The 17,512-nt window shown below is 50.6% G+C and overlaps 2 long non-coding RNA genes across 3 annotated transcripts in view; one reads left to right on the forward strand and one right to left on the reverse strand.

The window, feature by feature from the left end:
* The window catches only part of LOC306645526, a 187,121-nt gene that overhangs the window by 16,469 nt on the left and 153,140 nt on the right, over window positions 1-17,512 (reverse strand). The window lies entirely within an intron of this gene.
* Window positions 6,850-17,479, forward strand: LOC306645525. 2 transcript variants are annotated; one of them, XR_013759678.1, is made up of 4 exons: window positions 6,850-9,759; window positions 16,660-16,731; window positions 17,201-17,317; window positions 17,458-17,479. It is a non-coding gene; the product is annotated as an uncharacterized lncRNA (long non-coding RNA). The 2 variants fall into 2 exon arrangements; XR_013759679.1 differs by lacking the exon at window positions 17,458-17,479 and having other exon boundaries at window positions 17,186-17,317.

Raw genomic sequence — 17,512 nt, forward strand, 5'->3', positions numbered from 1 at the left:
CTGGGCAGCCCTGCCATATGCCCAGATGAATTGTGATTATTGGTTTGCCTGGTTCTCTTCCCTAGGACAGGAAGTGAGTCCTATCTGTCTTTGTGCCTCCAGGGTCTAGAACAGTGTCCTCCCCCAACAAATCATTAAATGTCTGTGGGTGTTTGCATACATACCCCATGACTTAAAAATGAACCACATAGACTTTTTAGAGTTTATTTTACAAAGGTGGCAAAATATGGCTTATGGATTTTATAGAGAGGAAGCCCTGCCAACCAGATCTCAACTCCTGGAATTGTTCCACTTAATAATAGTGTCTTATGTGCTGAGCACTAAGTGCTTTAAAGACAGTTTAACCAGGCACGGTGGTGCACACCTGTAATCTCAGCCACTCAGGAGGCTAATGCAGAAGGATCACAAGTTCAAGCCAGCATGGGATACTTTGTGAGACCCTGTCTCAAAATAAAAAGGGCAGGAAATGTAACTCAGTGGTAAAGCGGCCCTGAGTTCAGTTCCCAGTACTGCAAATAATAAGTTAAAAAGTAAATAAAGATAGCTTGCTGACACTGTGGTGCACCTGTAGTCCCAGCTACTCGGGAGGTAGAGGCAGAAAGCTCACTTGAACCCAGGAGTTGGAAGCCAACCCTCAACACAGCAAGACCCTGCCTCAAAAATAAATAAACAAATAAAACGAGGGCAGTTGCTTGTTGACTTCGCACAACCTTGGGAATTAGGTACTATAATTACCACTACCCCATTGAGAAACAGATTGGTGGTTAGCCCCCATCTGCCAGGTGATGTAGCCCAAGTTGGAACCCAAAGCTGTCAAACGGCACACTGGTTTTTCCAGGCTTTTCTTAGCTGATACAGTGGTGACTATTGTAAATGCACTCAAAACGGTGGAACCTAGGAGACACTGTCCATATAAATTATAATCCACCCCCATCCCAGCCTAGAGCAAATACAACCAAGATGGAGCAGAAAGGGATGTCTCTGAGGGAGTGGGGAGCTCCCAGGCAGGGTCTTAGCTGAAATCTAGAAGGAGGACTTTCCACCTGCCCTGGGGATGTAGACACTATTTCTTGTTCATTTGGTGTTGGTGCTGGCGATCAAGCTAAGTCCTTGTGAATGCTAGGCAAGTGCTCTACTGCTGAGCTGCATCCCAGCTCATTTCAGTGTCAGCACTGTTTAAAGCCCTTCGGGGGGCTGGGGAGATAGCTCAGTCGGTAAAGTGCTTGCCTTGTAAGCAAGCACAAGGCTCTGGGTTCGATCCCCAGCACCCCCCCCCCCCAAAAAAAAAAAAGCCCTTCGGTTGCCCTCCATCTCACCCTCAGGGAATGAAGAGCCAAGGAGTAGCCTACCTCTGGTTTTTGAACATTTATGGAATGCCTACTGTGTGCTAATCAGGGGCTCAGCAGAGGATAAATGTCCCCAGAGGAACTGTACAGTGCGCAACTAAGGCAGATCACGGGGCTGGAGAGCCCCAAGGAGGAGCGGCGAGGGAGGCGAAGGCAGGCACTAACTACATCTCCCATCCAAAGCTAGCAAGCAAAAAAAGAATGGCGGCATCACGCATAGTGCGCACGCCTATGATCCCAGCTATTTGGAAGTCGGGTAATCACAAGTTCAAGGCCAGCCTGAGCAATTTAGTGAGAACCTGTCTTAAAATAAATTTTATTTACTTGTTTATTGGTATTGGGAATGAAACCGAGAGGTGCTACATCCCCAGCCCTTTTTATTTTAACATATTTTAACATAGGGTCTCAATAAATTGCTGAGGCTGGTCTCGAACTTGTGTTTCTGCCTCAGCTTCCTGAGCCACTGGGATTACAGGCGTGCACCACTATGCCAGGCAAAATAAAATGTAAAATAGAGCTGGGGATGTAGTGGTAGAGTGCTTACCTAGCATGCACGAGGCCCTAGGTTCAATCTCTAGTACAGAGGGAAAAAAAAAAAAAAAAAGAACGTGGCAAATTCTGAAAAGGAAAAGAATTTGATGTGGCTGGAGTGCAGAATGGAAGAGGAAGTTCCAGATAAAGCTGAGGTCGACCCTGCTGGGTCTCCCAGGACGTTGGAAGGATTTGTGATTTTATCCTAAACGCTGTGGGGATCCTGAGAGGTCTGACAAGTTCAGATTTACATGTTTAAAGATTTGCTGGGACTGAAGTGTAGAGAAGCAGGGAGGGGGGAGGGGCAAGTTGATGTCGGGAGACTAATTAGGCTACTGCTGGTTTGCAGGTGAGAGCTTGCGGCGGTGGAACAGGGTCTGTGTACTTGATGGTCTGGGTGACCTGTACCCAGCAATGTTTAGTGAGCACCTGATGTATGCCCTGGGGGAAAGGCAACAGTGATGTTGCCCCTCCAAAAGTACCCAGCTCATGGACAGGTGGATACCCAACGGAGGTGGCAGAGCCACAAGGAAACAGGTTCATTCGACCTTCCTTCCTTCCTTCCGTCCTCCCTCCCTCCCTTCTTCCCTCCCTCCCTTACCGGAGATTAAACCCATGGGTGCTCTGCCACTTAGCTACATCCCCGACCCTTTTTTAAATTTTCAGGCAGGGTCTCGCTAACTTGCTGAGGCCAGCCTTGAACTTAAGAATACTCCTTCCCCAACCTCCAGAATCACTGGGATTATTAGCATGCTTCACTGCGTTCTGCTCCAGAAAAGTATTGGCAAAGTTTAAATGAAGTATTGGCAGAGTGCTCTGGGACTATAGAAGGCAGACATTCATTCCAATGGGGAGGGTATGGGGAAACTTCTGGAAGAGGCAACCTTACCTTGGGTTTCCAGAGCAAGTGAATTCCCATAGGCTGAACCTTAGTTATAGACCATGAAGTGGGATCATTATACCTGTACACTGTGCCTCCCCGCCTCCCTGCCTCCCTGGAGATGGTTGTGGTGTAGTGAGGATCCAAATACACTTGGTTTGCTTGTATTAAAGAGAAAATTATCATTATCCTCTAACTCACGTGCGCATGTGTGCACAAACACACAATTGGGTGAATGTTTGGGCTCCTGTGTGCTCTCCAGTTGTCTAGCCTTTATGAGAACCAGCTCTGCCTTCTCCCTTTTGAAAACCAGCTCTCAGAAAGAGGGTAGCAGAGTCGTCCTCACTCCCCAGTAGCTTGCTCTTCCTTCCCCCCAGCACTGGCATTTTACCAAGGATTTGACCAAACACTGTGCCCAGCACAAAGGAGCTGCTCAGTAAACATCTGCTGAGTGAATGTGGCTGAATGTGTGAATGAGTGCTTTATTGATGTAATGATTACATGAATGAGTAGATAGATGGATGGAAAAGCAGACTTGGAGACAATTGAGTGAAAGATGAATAAAGAATGGACCAAAAAATAGACAGTGGGTGATGAATGTTTGTAGCCAGTCGAGAGGTTCTAGGTGCAGAACTGGAGGCACTGGTGTGGGGGCGCTCATTAAGGGGGTTGGGCAGGGTTCTATCACATGGGGCCTTCCATTCTGTGCTTTGAAGTCAGGCCAGGATCCTGAGGATGACGGACAGGTAGGTTCCCAGGGAGCAGCTATGGCAACAAGCTGCCCAGGCCCCAATTCTGTGCTGGATATTTCCAAAACTGGAGTCCTGTCCCTAAGTGTTCTTATCTAGCTAGGTCCCACAGCCTGGGATGCCTTGGTGTGCCTCCTCAGGCCAGCCCTTGCCCACTCTGGGATCCAATTGCTCAATCTGTGTGCACAGTTCTTTAGAAGGGGCCCGTGCTCTTACATGATGCCTGACCACACATGGCCCATCTGTAGAAATGAGTTGACAACCTGACATGTCCAGTCTCAGAAGATGCCAAAGCTAGGCCGTCTGTCCTCACTTGGAAGGGATCCCCAGGACTCCTTCACCCTGTGTCGTGTGTTTCAGTTTACAAGAGATGTCCTTCTCCATGAGGTGGGTGAAGCAAGGCAGGTATGCCTTTGAGTGTAAAGGATCCATTGCTGCTGGCCATGCCTGTCACCCCAGCCACTCAGGAGGCTGAGGTAGGAGGATTGCAAGTACCAGGTGAGCTTGAACAAATTAGCGAGACCCTGTCTCAAAATACAAATTCCAAAGGCTTGGGGATGTAGCTTAGCAGAAGACTGCTTGCCTAGTGTGATGAGGCCCTGGGATTAATTTTTAGTACCAAAAAATAATATTAATAAGAGCTAATTAATTAAAAATAAAATAGCCATCACCATCACCCTGTCATGCTGTGCTTTGGTTTCCTGGCATGTATCACTCTGTAAGTGTCACACTCCTGTCTCTCCATTAGAATGGAAGTCTTATGAGGGAGGACAGGGGTCATGTCCTGTCCCCTACTCTGCCCCTAGCAACTAGAACAATGCCTGACTCTTACAAAGTGGCAAGTTTCATCATCAAATGCCTGGGTCAAGGAATAAAGAGGGAGTTGCGTGGATCATGTTAACCCAGTTAACAACTACTGTATACTGAGAACTGGGCACTACAGCCCTGTAAGAGGCATGTCACTCTCCCCATACTGCAGATCATGGCACAGAGCTACTGAGCAAGAGTTAGAGTTTAGACCCACTTGTGTCTAGCTGCACAGTCTGTTTTTAACCACACTACCCCCACCACCTCTATTACTCCAGCACCCTGCAAAGTGAGTTAGCAGCCACTGAAGTTATAAATTGGCACTGCACTCAGATATATTATATGATTACATTTATATGAAGTAGAGGCAAGTCTGTAGAGACAGAAAGCAGATTAGTGGTTGCTGAGCTGGGTAGAGGGGAAGTTGGGAGGAGATGTGAGAATGAGGGCTGATGGTTCTTTCTTTCTTTCTTTTTTTTTTGGTGTGGTGCAGGGAATTGAACCCAGGGCCTTCCAGGGCCTTCTATATGTGAGGCAATCACTCTACCAACTGAGCTATATCCCCAGCCCCTGGTTCTTTCTTTTTTGCAGTACTGGGGATTGAATTCAGGGTGCTCTACCACTGAGCTACATTTTAACCCCTTTTTTTTTTTTTTTTTTTTTTTTTTTTGAAACGGCTAAATTGCGGAAGCTGGCCTTGAACTTGCTATCCTCCTGCCTCAGCCTCCACAACAGAGTGCTGGGGATTAAACCAGGGCCTTGCATTTGCAAGGCAAGCACTCTACCAACTGAGCTAGATCCCCAGCCTCCAACTGGGTTTCTTTTAAGAGTGATGGAATATTGTAAAATTGAAGGCGGTGATGGACGTACAGTTCTGAATATACTATGAACCATTGAATTGTACACTTTCAGTGGGCAAATTGTATGTGAATTACATCTCAATAAAATTGTTATTTAAAAAATAATTGGAGCTGGGCATAGTGGCACCTGCCTGTCATCCCAGCTGTTCAGGAGGCTGAGGCAGGAGGATTTCGAGTTCAAACCAGCCTCAGCAGTGTGAGGCCTAAACAACTCAGTGAGACCCTGTCTTTAAGTAAAATACAAAGTAGGGCTGGAGATGTGGCTCAGTGGTTGAGTGCCCCTGAATTCAATCCCTGATACCAAAAAAATAATAAATAATAAAATAATTGGAGCTCAGGAATCCCACCTCTGCCATTTACCTAGTAGTCATGTCAGGTCATATCTCTGAGCCTCAGTTTCCTAACCAGTAAAATGGGAAAAATAAGTGTCTCATGGGTTCTCTGAGAATTAAATGAGATAATACATATTAGTATTCCCATTTTATCAAGGAAGAAGCTTAGGCCTAGAGAAGGAAAGTGGCTTGGTGCAGACAGGATAGCTAGCTGATGACAGGTGAGAGATGCAGGCCTGGATCTCCTGTCAGAATCTCATCTTTTAGAATTATCTAGACTGGATCAATGTGTACCCCTCCTACTTCACCACCCCCACTCTGTAGTGTTCCCCATCTCTTACTGGGCTCTGGGGCCCTTTCTCCCCACTGTCCATGACCAGAGCAGGTGGGGTTAGCATGGTCCCCCCAGAGCGCAGGACACCCTTTCCCCCAGCCCCCACCCTGCTCCTCTCCTGGGGCCATGATGCTGTCTTGCTTTTGCTTGTAATAAAGAAAATATCTCAGCTACCCTTCCATGGTTGCTTGGCAACCCCAAGGGGGGTAGGGGGGCGCAAAGGGGAGGAGGGAAGGGGAGGACTCTGGAGCCAATCTGGAGACAAAGAGTAGGATTTGGGTGACACAGAGCCTGTTCTTAGTGCTAACCTGGCCTAGCCAGGGCAGTGGGTGGGGGCAGGGGGCTGCTCCCACCCCAGGGTCTCACACCAATAAATATGGATTAGGGAAATGGGCAGAGTTTTTCCCACGGGCCTGAAAGGCCACATCTGACCTTTCTACCCCCTTTATGTACCAACGTGACAGTCAGAGAGAGCAAAGAGCAGGACCCCCTGAGTCGCCTCCCCCATGGCCTTCTGACTTGGAAAAACTTTTCACCCTCCTCCTTCCCCTGGCCCCAGACCAGGTCGCAGCCCCTCCCAGGCCCCTGTCCCGGGGATGACAAGGAAGCTGGTTTTCAGGTGGGCATCAAGAGCTCCCAGTGGCAGTGTCCAGCTCAGGCCCTGCCAGTCAGCTGGGCACAGAGCCAGGCGCCAGGCAGTGAGGCCCTGTACCAGCGTGTAGAGGCCCTCCCTGCCCCATGAGCCAGTCTTCCACCCCTGGGTTCCCAATTCTATCCCTCCTGCCCTGTAGGCTGCGGCCTCCTCCCGTCCCTTCTCCACCTGCTTCCACCTTGTGAACTTATTTCCCTCTTTTTCATCCCCGTTTTTCCTTTCTCTCTTCTCAGGAGTGGTCCCCTCTGCTCCAGTCCCCCATGCAGCTGGGAAGCCCTTGTGGCCACTGTGTTCCTGCAGTGAGGGTGGCAGGGAGTGCTGTGAAGGAGGGAGGGTGCGTGGTGATCTCGCTCCCTGGTGCCCTGGCGTGCTGGCCGCTGGCCTGGGGTGGGGATGGCCAGTCTGAATGGAGTCAGTGTGGAGACAGGAAAAGCAAACACCGCAGTGTGGGCCCTACTGGCCTGGGGTGTGGTGGGGGATGGAGAGAGGACCTGGGTCTTCTCAGCTTTCCCATGGGCCCTCTCCCCACTCCTGGGGGTCACCGGCTCTCTGGACCCTTGGGCCACAGTGTCCAGAGGAGAGCGGGGCTAGGATTTGGTGATAAGCCTTCTAGAAGACACCTTCACTCAAGTCGTTCTCGGTCCCTCTACCCACCCCCAGCCAGTGCCCTTCCTGTCCAGAGGTGCCAGGAAAATCTGGTCCTGGCAAGGACTGGCCCATACCTGAGGCTGCCTGATTGGCTCTTCTCAGCCACAGGAACTGAGCAGACAGTCACCTTGTGCTAGAGACACCCCAGCAGTGCCATCCACTTCCCGGGCAGAGGGGAACCCCAAGATGCTCTACCCTGGTGAGTGCTCCTGTGGCCACGGCCAGGCAGTGAGGGGGGGAAAAGCTGTCTTTATGAGTTTCCTCAGGACCCCCCACAAGCTCTGACTCCCAAGATTAGGGACATTTTCAGTTTGGACTACCCCACCCTCTGTTTGTGGCTGGTGTGTCACTCATGGGTGGTTTGGTGAAGGGAGCTGAATGGATGGTTGGAGAAACTAGAAAACTCTGGGGAAGAGGGGAGGCAGGAGGGACTGGAGTCTGGGTTGTAGGATCCCTGGATTCCAAGGCACAATTGTTTTTTTTGTTTGTTTGTTTGTTTGTTTTTTGAGATGGAGTCTCACCACGTTGCCCAGGCTGGCTTTGAACTTCTGGATCCGAGGCTTCCTCTTGCCTTAGCCTTTCCGATAGCTAGGATTGTATACACACGCCACCGCGCCCTGCCAAAACTGACTTTGTGAAATCAGAGGCTGATTTCACACTTTGGATACTAAAAGACTTTCGGAATAAACTCAGAGAGGGATAGCAACTCATCCTGGGTAAACAGCAAAGCCTTGGATCTGCTACCCAAACCAGCCAGTCCTCTTAACACGCTGAGGCCAGTAGTGTTTGTGCTGTGGTCACCACCCCTGGTCACCTTTCTCTTTCCCTCTCCAGATAGACAGTTTTATCCCTTTGAACTTAAGAGGCTGGTTGCACTGGGTGTGGCGGTGCACACCTGTGGTCTCAGTGACTTGGCACGCTAAGGCAGAAGGATCACAACTTAGCAAGACACTGTCCCAAAATTTAAAAATAAAAGGGGGCTGGGATGTAGCTCAGTGGTAGAGCACTTCTGGATTCCATCCCCAGTGTCACAGGAAAGAAAAATAAATAAGGGCTGGTTGTGGGTAGAAGAGGAGCAGAGTTTGAATAGCACCTCAGGCCTCCTCCCTTTCTGTCCCTGCTCCAGGCACCACACCCAGGGATAGTCCTGGAAGCAGGAGCAATCACTGCTGGGCTTCAGAGTAGCCATAGCCTCCTTTGACCCTCCTCGGGGATTCAGGGTTGGCTCTTGCTTACAAATCCTAGACAACAGGGACCTCTTTGCTCGGGGTGTCTAACCATGGTTCATGCTGTAATCAAAGCCCAGCCACGTCTAGAAAGCAAAGTCAGTGACTGCACGCCTCAGGGTCCCAGAGGTGCCCACTGTGAAGTGTCCCGGCCTGTGGGACCCAGCTGGAAGGATCGTGCCAAGTAGAAAAAGGGTGTCCACACTGTGACAAGCTCTGCTCTGAGGGCTTCCTTGTACCTCTCCGAAAAGTCATCACAGTCCTACAAGGTGGGTTCAATTTTATTACAGAAAACTGAGGCACGGAGAGTTGAAGTTAACTTGTTCATGGAACACAGCCAGGAAAGTTTGAGCTGGAGTTCAAGCTTATGGCCTGGCTCCAGAGCCCCGAGCCCTTCAAGGTTCTTCTCCATTGCCTCTAATTCCTAGGAGACCTGCACTGGAGGTTATCCTGTCCAGTCTCTTGCATCTGGGTGTCCACCCTGGCCAACCTCTGCTCACAGACAAGAACCAATCTAGTTTTTAAAGGCACCTGCTCCAAGGGTGGAATTCCCCCTGGGGGTAATCAGACATTTATTTATTCATAGCCTTCTGGCTGGGAGGGGAGGCCCTCCCACCCGGAACTCTAGTCTCAGCTGCCTCCCTGCTCCTCTCCTGCCCACCGGAGGGTAATCAGGAATAAAGCAGCCTGGCCACCACAGCCTCCAAGCTGGGGCCCTGGACTCAACTTTTTTGAGCCCCAGTTTATCAACTGTGAAGTAGGGTTAATTATATACCTGCTTTGTGAAGTCCATGAGGTTTAAACGACTAAAAGGACTGAAGGCCAGACAGGGCTCTCCTGTCAGCACAGCACCAGCACCTAGGAAGTGTCCGGATGGAGTGGTATATGCCTCTTCCCACCACTGTCACCACCCCACCTTCTCTCTCTGTGGTGGTTTTTTGTTTTTTGTTTTGAGTCTCGTTTCATGTTGCCCAGACTGGTCTCAACTCCTGGGTTCAAGGGATCCTCCCACCTCTGCCTTCTGAATAGCTGGAACTACAGGCACGTGCCATGCCCAGCCATCACTATTGAAACCCCTCTGCCCAGGAGATCAGAGCCTCCTGCTTTCAGCCTTGTACTTGAGGGAAACTGAGGCCACGATGAGGACAGGCTTGCTTAGGGTCACATGACAAATTAGTGCTAGAGTAGGGAGTGGCTCTCAGGACATAGTTGGATCCCCCTGTCTTTTTTTGCCCCCTGCCCACCTCAAGTTCTTCCCGGTGTGCCCAGAGTCCATGGCCTGGCACCCAGTTCAGCCCAGGAGGAACCCAGGAGAGAAATGAGCAGCGGTTGGTGGAATGGACGCCGAGGCCCGGCGTTCTCAGCCCCAGCTCTTTGTCTGCTGCTTTGTGATGGTAAGTGCTGCTCCTAAATCAGTTCTGTGACACTGTTATTGTTGCCCAGGGCGCAAAGAGTCTAAACTTTTCCCCTGAGGTCAAGAATGTGGCCGGTCCCCAAGCCGCCCAGCGCAGGGCCTGGGTGGCTGGGGGTGGGGCTGGGGCCTCACCCCGAGCTGGGGCGAGATGTGTGGGGGGGAGGGGGTCAGCGGGAACAAAACGCTTTGAAATGCCTCCTCTCCATCACTGCCAACATTGTCCGCTGCCCGCGGGGGGCCTGGCACCGCCTCCCGGGGCTCCGGCCCCCAGCCCTGACCAGGCCCGGCCCGCATCTGAAAATGGACAGAAGGTTATTGTCCCTTCCCGCAGCCCTTTGTCTGCCCCAGTTCCAGATGTCTAGGCTGGGACCAGGGAACTGACCCATGGTGGGCAGGGGGGAGGGGACAAAGGGGGAGAGCACGGGTCACTGCATCCTGAGGGGTCGTTCCCAGACCCTGAGATCCCACCCAGCCCCAGTCAAGTCACCTTCTGGGCTGTCTTATCCCTGAGATTGTCCCTGTTCCCTTGCCCTTTCCCCAGACCAGGTTCTGGCTCAGGAGAGTAGGCACAGGGGTACAGAGTTAGAACAGGCGGCCTTGGGAGGTCCAGCAGAAGGGCTGAATTTCAGCTCTTCCCAGGTGACTGGTAACTGTGATCTTGGGCACATTGCGTTCTCTTCCAGCCTGCTTTCCCCATGCAGGCACCTGGACCAGGGTCCACTCACGTTTCGACAGAGCCCTCCTGTGCACCAGCTCTGTGCTGAGCATGGAGATGCCCCATGGTGGCACTCAGATCCCTCCAGATTGTGGTTACAGTTTACTGTAATTTCCCCACTGTGTCCTTGGTGTTGAGTACTGGACTAACCACTTGCATTTTCTCATCCTTTCCACAACAAAGTCAAGGACCCAGTACACCTCATTTTTATCTCCACTTTCCAGCTTTGGAGACTGAGAGACAGAAATAAAGTCTCCTCCCCAGAGGAGGTGCTGAGCTGGAATTCTAGCCCAGGCTGACCGCAGCCACCAGGAGTAATCTGCTAATAAATACTTGGAAGTGTTGCACACAGCTCCCGGCACAGCTCCCAACTCAACATCCGGGAGCTGGTGGAGTGTTAACTCCATCCATCAGTTTCCCCATTTCTCAGAGGCCCAGGCTAGGAAAAGAGAGCCAGGGTCAGAGGCTCAGGGAACCTTGAATAGCAACACCTGGGGGAGTGTGGGGGGGTAGATTCCAGAGCCACGAGAGTTGGCCAGATAGGCAGGCTGACCTGGTTTCAAACCCGACTCGCTGTGAACCTGGGCAAATGGCTTAGACTCTCTACACTTCAGTTTCCTGGCTTCCCTTTCTGAAAAATAAATATATTCCCTACATTATGGGGTTGTTAGAATAATGAAGTTAGGCGATGCATCCGAAGCACTCAGCACGAAGTCTGTCACATATCAAACAGTTAAGGATGGCTATTATTATTCTTTAAACATTTTTATTAGTTGTTGACGTACTTTTATTTATTTATTTGTATGCGATACTGAGAATTGAACCCAGTGCCTCACATGCTAGGCAAGCGCTCTACCACTGAGCCACAACCCCAGTCCCATGGATGGCTATTATTATTATAATTATTCTGAATGAGGTAACATTTGATGGCCCTTTGAACCTCCCCATCACCTGGGTTCACCTGAGGACAAGGCTTTGAGTGAGTAGCAGGTTAGCAGTTTTGAGGGGAGTAGGAATAAGATACTTGATCTTGGGGTCCTTAAAAGTCCTTGGGACAAGATACTCGTGGGAGTTTGGGGAAGGCAGAAAGAATGGGGCCAGGAGGCAGAAGGGGCCGCCTGGGCTGGAGGAGTTAATAGCTCCCAGGCCCTGGCCCAGCAGGGCTGCCACGCTGCAGCGGAGCAACGATTTTAGCAGAGGAGCCAGGGCTACTTCCTGATGGGCAAAACAGCTGGCGGCCCAGGGAAAACAGCTGGCCTGGTCCCAGCCTCCTGAGAGCAAGGCAGAGCCTCAGAGGAGGACAGCTCCACATCTGGGGTCCTGGAGGAAGAGGGCATGACCAAAAGGGAGAGGGTGGTCCTTCAGGATGTGTGTGGGTGTTGGGTGGACCCCTGGAGATGAGAGGGGCGTGAGCAGATTCCTAGAGCAAAAGAAAGGATATGCTAAGTCTAAACAGACAGGGCAGGGGTGCCTCCAGATGGGATTTGGGGTTCTCAGTCTTCCCTCAAATAGGAAAGATGAGGGACAGGGCTGCATATGGAAGACAAGCCTCTGCTCAGTCCTCTTGGAACTGGGCTTGGAACCAGAGGTGGTGGGGAGGGGGCCCAGGATGGGCTCTCGGATTCCCATCAGCTGAGCGAGCTGCACTCTGTACCAGGAGCTGGGCCAGGGACCCATCCTCTGAACAAGATCCTGGGCCTCCTTGGTCACAAAGCGGGACGGGACCCAGAGAGCCCCCACCTCAGGAGCCGTGAAGCTGGCAACTGGTAAGAGCTCTATCCAGGCATCCTCCCTACATTAGGTTCCCATTCCTAGCTCGCTTGACTGCCAGGTCATGAGCCTCCCAACCAGAGTGCCCTCTCTGGCTCTGGCGCCTCCAGGTTGCTCCTACTCATTAGCAGGGAGGCAGCACCTGGGACCTCAAATGAGGTTGGGCAAGGGAGGCAGATGGTTAATGGGGGTGTAACCAGACTCCATTTAGCCAGAGCTGCCCACTTGGGCCATTGACCAAGTCCTAGAGGCCTGGCACCCCTATTTTCTCTCTGACCAAGGGGGCTCCTCTAGCCCACCTACCTAACCCGATTTGGGTTTTCCAGCTTCAGTGCCCCTCTCTCTGGTGAAGGCCAAGCTGTAAAGCCTCTGCCAGTAGTAGCAGGATCCTCGTGGGATGTGTGGGTCTTGCTGGGGGAGGGCAGTTCTTTCAGGGTCTCTAGTTCATGAAGCCAGAGTGAAGCCTGGGGTGCTGGTGCCACCATATGGTTTGGTCCAGAACTGCAATGGCTGAAGGGCAGAAACTCTTAAGTCCAACCAGATATTGATAGGTCTGGTTTGGATCCTGCTCAGCAGGGTGGACCCCAACAATCATTTTTTTCCAGGTGTGTCCCCAACATGACCTTGATGAGGCCTTAGTCCTCACAGAACAGTAATTTCAAACTTTAGCTGAATCGGAATTACCTGAAAGGTTTGTTAAAACATTGCTTAAGGCCCAGAGATAGAACACTTTCCTAGCATGCACAAAGCCCGGGTTCAATCCCCAGTATCACACACACACAAAAACCCAAAAGATTGCTTGGCCTTCGCTCACAGAGCCTGATTCTCTAGGTATGGGATGGGGGCTAGAATTTGCATTTCTGAGTTTCCAGATGGGGCTGATGCTGCTACCCAGGAACCATGCTTTGACAAGTACCATAGCTTTAGAGTTTCTGTGAATTTGACTGATGTTACCCTTGCAGGACATAGTCGTATGACTGTTTTGCAGGACTAATAAATGAGCATTAAATGAGATTACAGGAACTTGAATAGCCCATCGATCGCTTTTCTTTTTTGTACTGGTGATTACAACCAAAGGGCACTTTACCGCTGAGTCACATCTCCAACCCTTTTTATTTTTTATTTTATTTATTTTTAAAAAACATTCTTAGTTGTAGATGAACACAATATCTCTATTATTTTATTTATTTATTTATTTTGTGGTGCTGAGGATCAAACCCAGTGCCTCACACGTGCTAGGCAAGCACTGAGCTACAACCCCAACCCCTTATTTTTTATTTTGAGACATGGTCTCACTAAGTTGCTAAGGGCCTTGATAAGTTGCTGAGGCTGACCTTGAACTTGTGATCCTCCTGCCTGAGCCTCCCAAATTGCTGGGATTACAGGCCTGCACCACTGCGCCCAGCCCTGATCATATTTCTATGGTGCACTTATGCTGTGCCCATAGGCCTGGCATGAGGGCTAGGGATGGGATGGTGAATGTGGAGGACAGGTCCCTGACATAAAACAGATGTGAGCTTTCTCAACAGGAGTTCCAAAAGGCAGCACAAAACGAGTTCCAGAACAATGCTGGGTTTTCACGTTCTGCTTGCCTTCTCTCGGGTCTTCCCCATTTAATAACTATGGCACCACATCCAAGCCAGTGGCAAGGGCCATCCTGATTCCTTGCTCTATCTTCCACATCCAATCCCACAAGGCCTGTGGGCTCTGCCTCCATCATACATCTTAGCTCCACCCAGCAAAATCATCACTGCCTGTCCTGGAGTCTCCCAGCTTTCATCTCTAGTCCCAGGTCCACCCTCTGGGTTGTAGTCAGAGCAATCTTTTTAAGGTAGATCATATAATTCCTCCACCGACTCTCTCAATGTCTTCCTAGCCGTTGCACTTTAAAAAAAAAATCCAGGAGCTAGAGTAGAGCGCAGCTTTGCATGCAGGAGGCTCTGGTTCCATCCCCAGCATTGCAGGAAAAAAAAAAAAAAAAAATCCTGTCCTGGCTTCAAGGCCCTGGGGAGCTGGGCTATGTCCACCTACTGGACTTCCCCTCTTCCCATACTGCCCTGCTGCCTTTCCTCCAGCCACACTGGCTCCTTTGCCTGCTCCACCTCAGGATCTTTGCACCACCTCTCCCTCCATCTGAAACACTCATCTTCAGATCTTCCCTTAATTCACTCCTCCTTATACTCCAAAATGTCTTCTAGATCTTTCTGAGTGTTGTCCCACTTCTAGCTACTCTCCATTCTTATTCAGTTGTTTTAATTTGTGCATAGCATTTATCATTCCTTGAACTTATTTATTTATGGGTTGCTTTGTTTCCTCATGAGTGTCCTCATGAGCATAGCTGCAGAGACTATGTCTGTCTTTTGCACCTAAGAACCCCCAGGACCTAGAGTTCTATGTGCACTCAGTACATGCTTAATAAATATTTGCTGAGGAATGGATCCTGTAGGATGTTATTTAGGGGTGCCCCCCCCCCCGACATCATAGCAGGGAAGAATTTCTAGAGCAAGGAAGTGAAGCTGAGACTGCAGGGCTTGTAGTGTAGGAGTTACCCTGGAAGGGAAAGGCCAGTTCATATAGAAGGACCTAGAAAACAACAACAAAAAAGGTCCAAAAGTATAGAGTGCTCTGTTAACCGTAAATTGTTCAATTTGGCTGGGGCAGAAGAGGAGCAGGGGTGGAGATCAGAGGAGTTGGAGAAGTAGAAGGCAGGACACATGGCCTTGTCACTCCCTGAGGAGCTGGGGCTCTGTGCAAGGGCAGCAGGAACAGCATCATGGTGGGCAGTTTAGATCGGATTGCTGAGTGCAGAATGGTTTTTAGGGAGAAAGCTTGGTGGAGGCCCCAGGGTGCTGGGAGGTGCCAGGCCCAGGTGAGTGATGTCTGTGCCCTGAGCCAGGTAAGCGGCAATGCAGAAGGAAAGAGGTGGCTGTGTGTGCAGGAGACGATGAGGGGCAACCTGGCCAGGGCTGAAGGAGCCAGAGTGCCATTCCCTGGAGGCAGGGTGGAAAGAGCAGGTTTGGGGAGAGCCCGGGGTTCTGTGTTGGATTGGTGGAGTGAGTGTGGGTCCAGGTGGGAAGCTGTACAGGACAAGGCTCCAGAAAGAGGAAGCAGTCCGTGTAGTCAGCCACTAAAGGGAGGCTGCACCCTCTTGGATGACATATAAAGAGGAAGTGTCCACTGGGGGGAGTGGCTGGAATTCGCTGGACTCCAGCAGCTTGGCATGGATCAAGCAGGGAACGGAAGTAAATCAAGGAGAGGAGTGCAGGTTCTCTGTCAAGTCTGGAGGGAGAGCGACAGGGCTGCTGCTGGAGCCTCGCAGATGCTGCAGTGTCTTCTCAAAGTTGGAGGAGATTCAAGTCCTTTGGAATTTGGAAGGATCCAGAAGGGAGGGAGACTGGTGATACAGGTAGGGCAAGGGATGGCTGGAGGAGATGGCTCTGTTGAGGAGGGGGAACCTCTTCCTTTGTAAGAGGCTGGGAGAGCAGACCCCAGCTTGGATTGGGGGGGTGAAAGGTCAGGGCCTGGGAATGAGAGTTCCCAGGAAATGGTTTCTATTTTCTCCAAAAAGTGGCAGGGAGATCCCTGCTGGGGGAAGAGGGCCATAGAGTGGGGACCTGGGAAGACTGGGGGCATTTAAAATGCCACTGAGGGGAGTGGGCAGGGAGCACAGGAACAAGGCTGCTGGAGAGTCCAGCGGGTGGAGATCAGTAATCTGCAGTGGCTCCAACCTGGCTTGAAGCAAGATGGCTATAGGGTTTTTCTAGGCAGGGATGATGGGGAAACCCCTACAGGGTCCAGAAGTTGGATGACTTGGGGGCACTGGGAAGGTAAGAAATGGAAAAGTCATTGTGCTTTGGGTGAGGAGAGGACACCAGCCAGGGAAGAATCTGGAAGCCCCTGTCTTAGTTCACTTGGGCTGCTGTCATAAAATACATCAGACTAGGCAATTTATTTATTTATTTAATTTTGCAGTGCTGGGGATTGAATCTAGGGCATTGTGCACACTAGGCATCCCCAGCCCCAGACTGGATAATTTATAAACAGGAATTTATTGCTCACAGTTCTGGAGGCTGGGAAGTCCAAGGTCAAGTGCCAGCATATTTGGTTTCTGGAGAGGGCCTGGGGCCTGTTCCTCGGAGTGGTGCCCTCTAGTCATGTCCTCTTGTGGTGGGAGTGGGGAACAACATTTTTCAGGCCTTGCTCTTTTTTTTTTTTTTAGTTGTCAATGAATCTTTTATTTAATTAATTTATTTATATGCAGTGCTGAGGATTGAACCAGGGCCTCACACATGCCAGGCGAGTGCTCTACCACTGAGCCACATCTCCAGCCCTTCAGGCCTTGCTCTTTTTAAAAAAAATATTATTAAAAAAAAAATTTTTTTTTTTTTCTGGCAGGGCCTCACACATGCTGGGTTTCAGGTCTCTTTTATAAGGATGAAGCCCTCATGATCGAATCACCTTTCAAAGGTTACCCCCCACCCTTATTAAATTTTTGTGGTAATGGGGACACAGGGGTGCTCTATACCATGCTACACTCCAGCCCTCCCTCCCCACCTGTTTAGGCAGGGTCTTGCTAAATTGCTGAGGCCGACCTTGAATTTGCAATTTTCCTGCCTTAACCTTGCAATTGCTGGGATTACAGGGATGTGCCACTACACCTGGTCCCAAAGGTGCCATCTCTTAATAATACCAAAGACTTCAGTCACTAGGTTTTAACATGAGTGTTGGGGTTCAGGAACATTCAGACTGTAACACTCCCAGGACCAACAGGGGTGGGCAGAGGCTCTGGGATAAGGAAGTGACAGGACATTGCTTGACTTTAAAAAGGGAGTCCTGGGACCAGGAGTGCCTTCCTGCCAGAGGCTACCATATAAGGAAGAGGACCCAAGATACTTTCATGGAACCTTGATCCCTTCTCTAGCCCTTCTCATTGCAGGGCCACTGGCCTGGAAATGACCCAGATGGAAGCTGTAACTGAAGCCTTTGGAGCCAGGCCTTGGATCAGGACTCCAGGGTTCATTATGCTCCCCACCCCCAAAATGCTCATCATTAGGTAAGCCCATTCTTTGCACGGTCCCACCCTGCCCCTACCGGTGGGGACAGTGTGCACCAGTCTAAAAACCCTGACCCTGGAAAGAGGCTGTGTCCTTAAGGGAATAGCGAGGGTGATTAAAGGGGGCCTCTTTTCTCCAGCTCTGCCTTCCAATTCCGAGCTTTTCGGAATGCCTCCTGAGTGTCAGACTCCATG

This window comes from Sciurus vulgaris (assembly GCF_902686455.1).
Source record: "Sciurus vulgaris genome assembly, chromosome: 15".
In the NCBI taxonomy this organism is placed as follows: domain Eukaryota; kingdom Metazoa; phylum Chordata; class Mammalia; order Rodentia; family Sciuridae; genus Sciurus; species Sciurus vulgaris.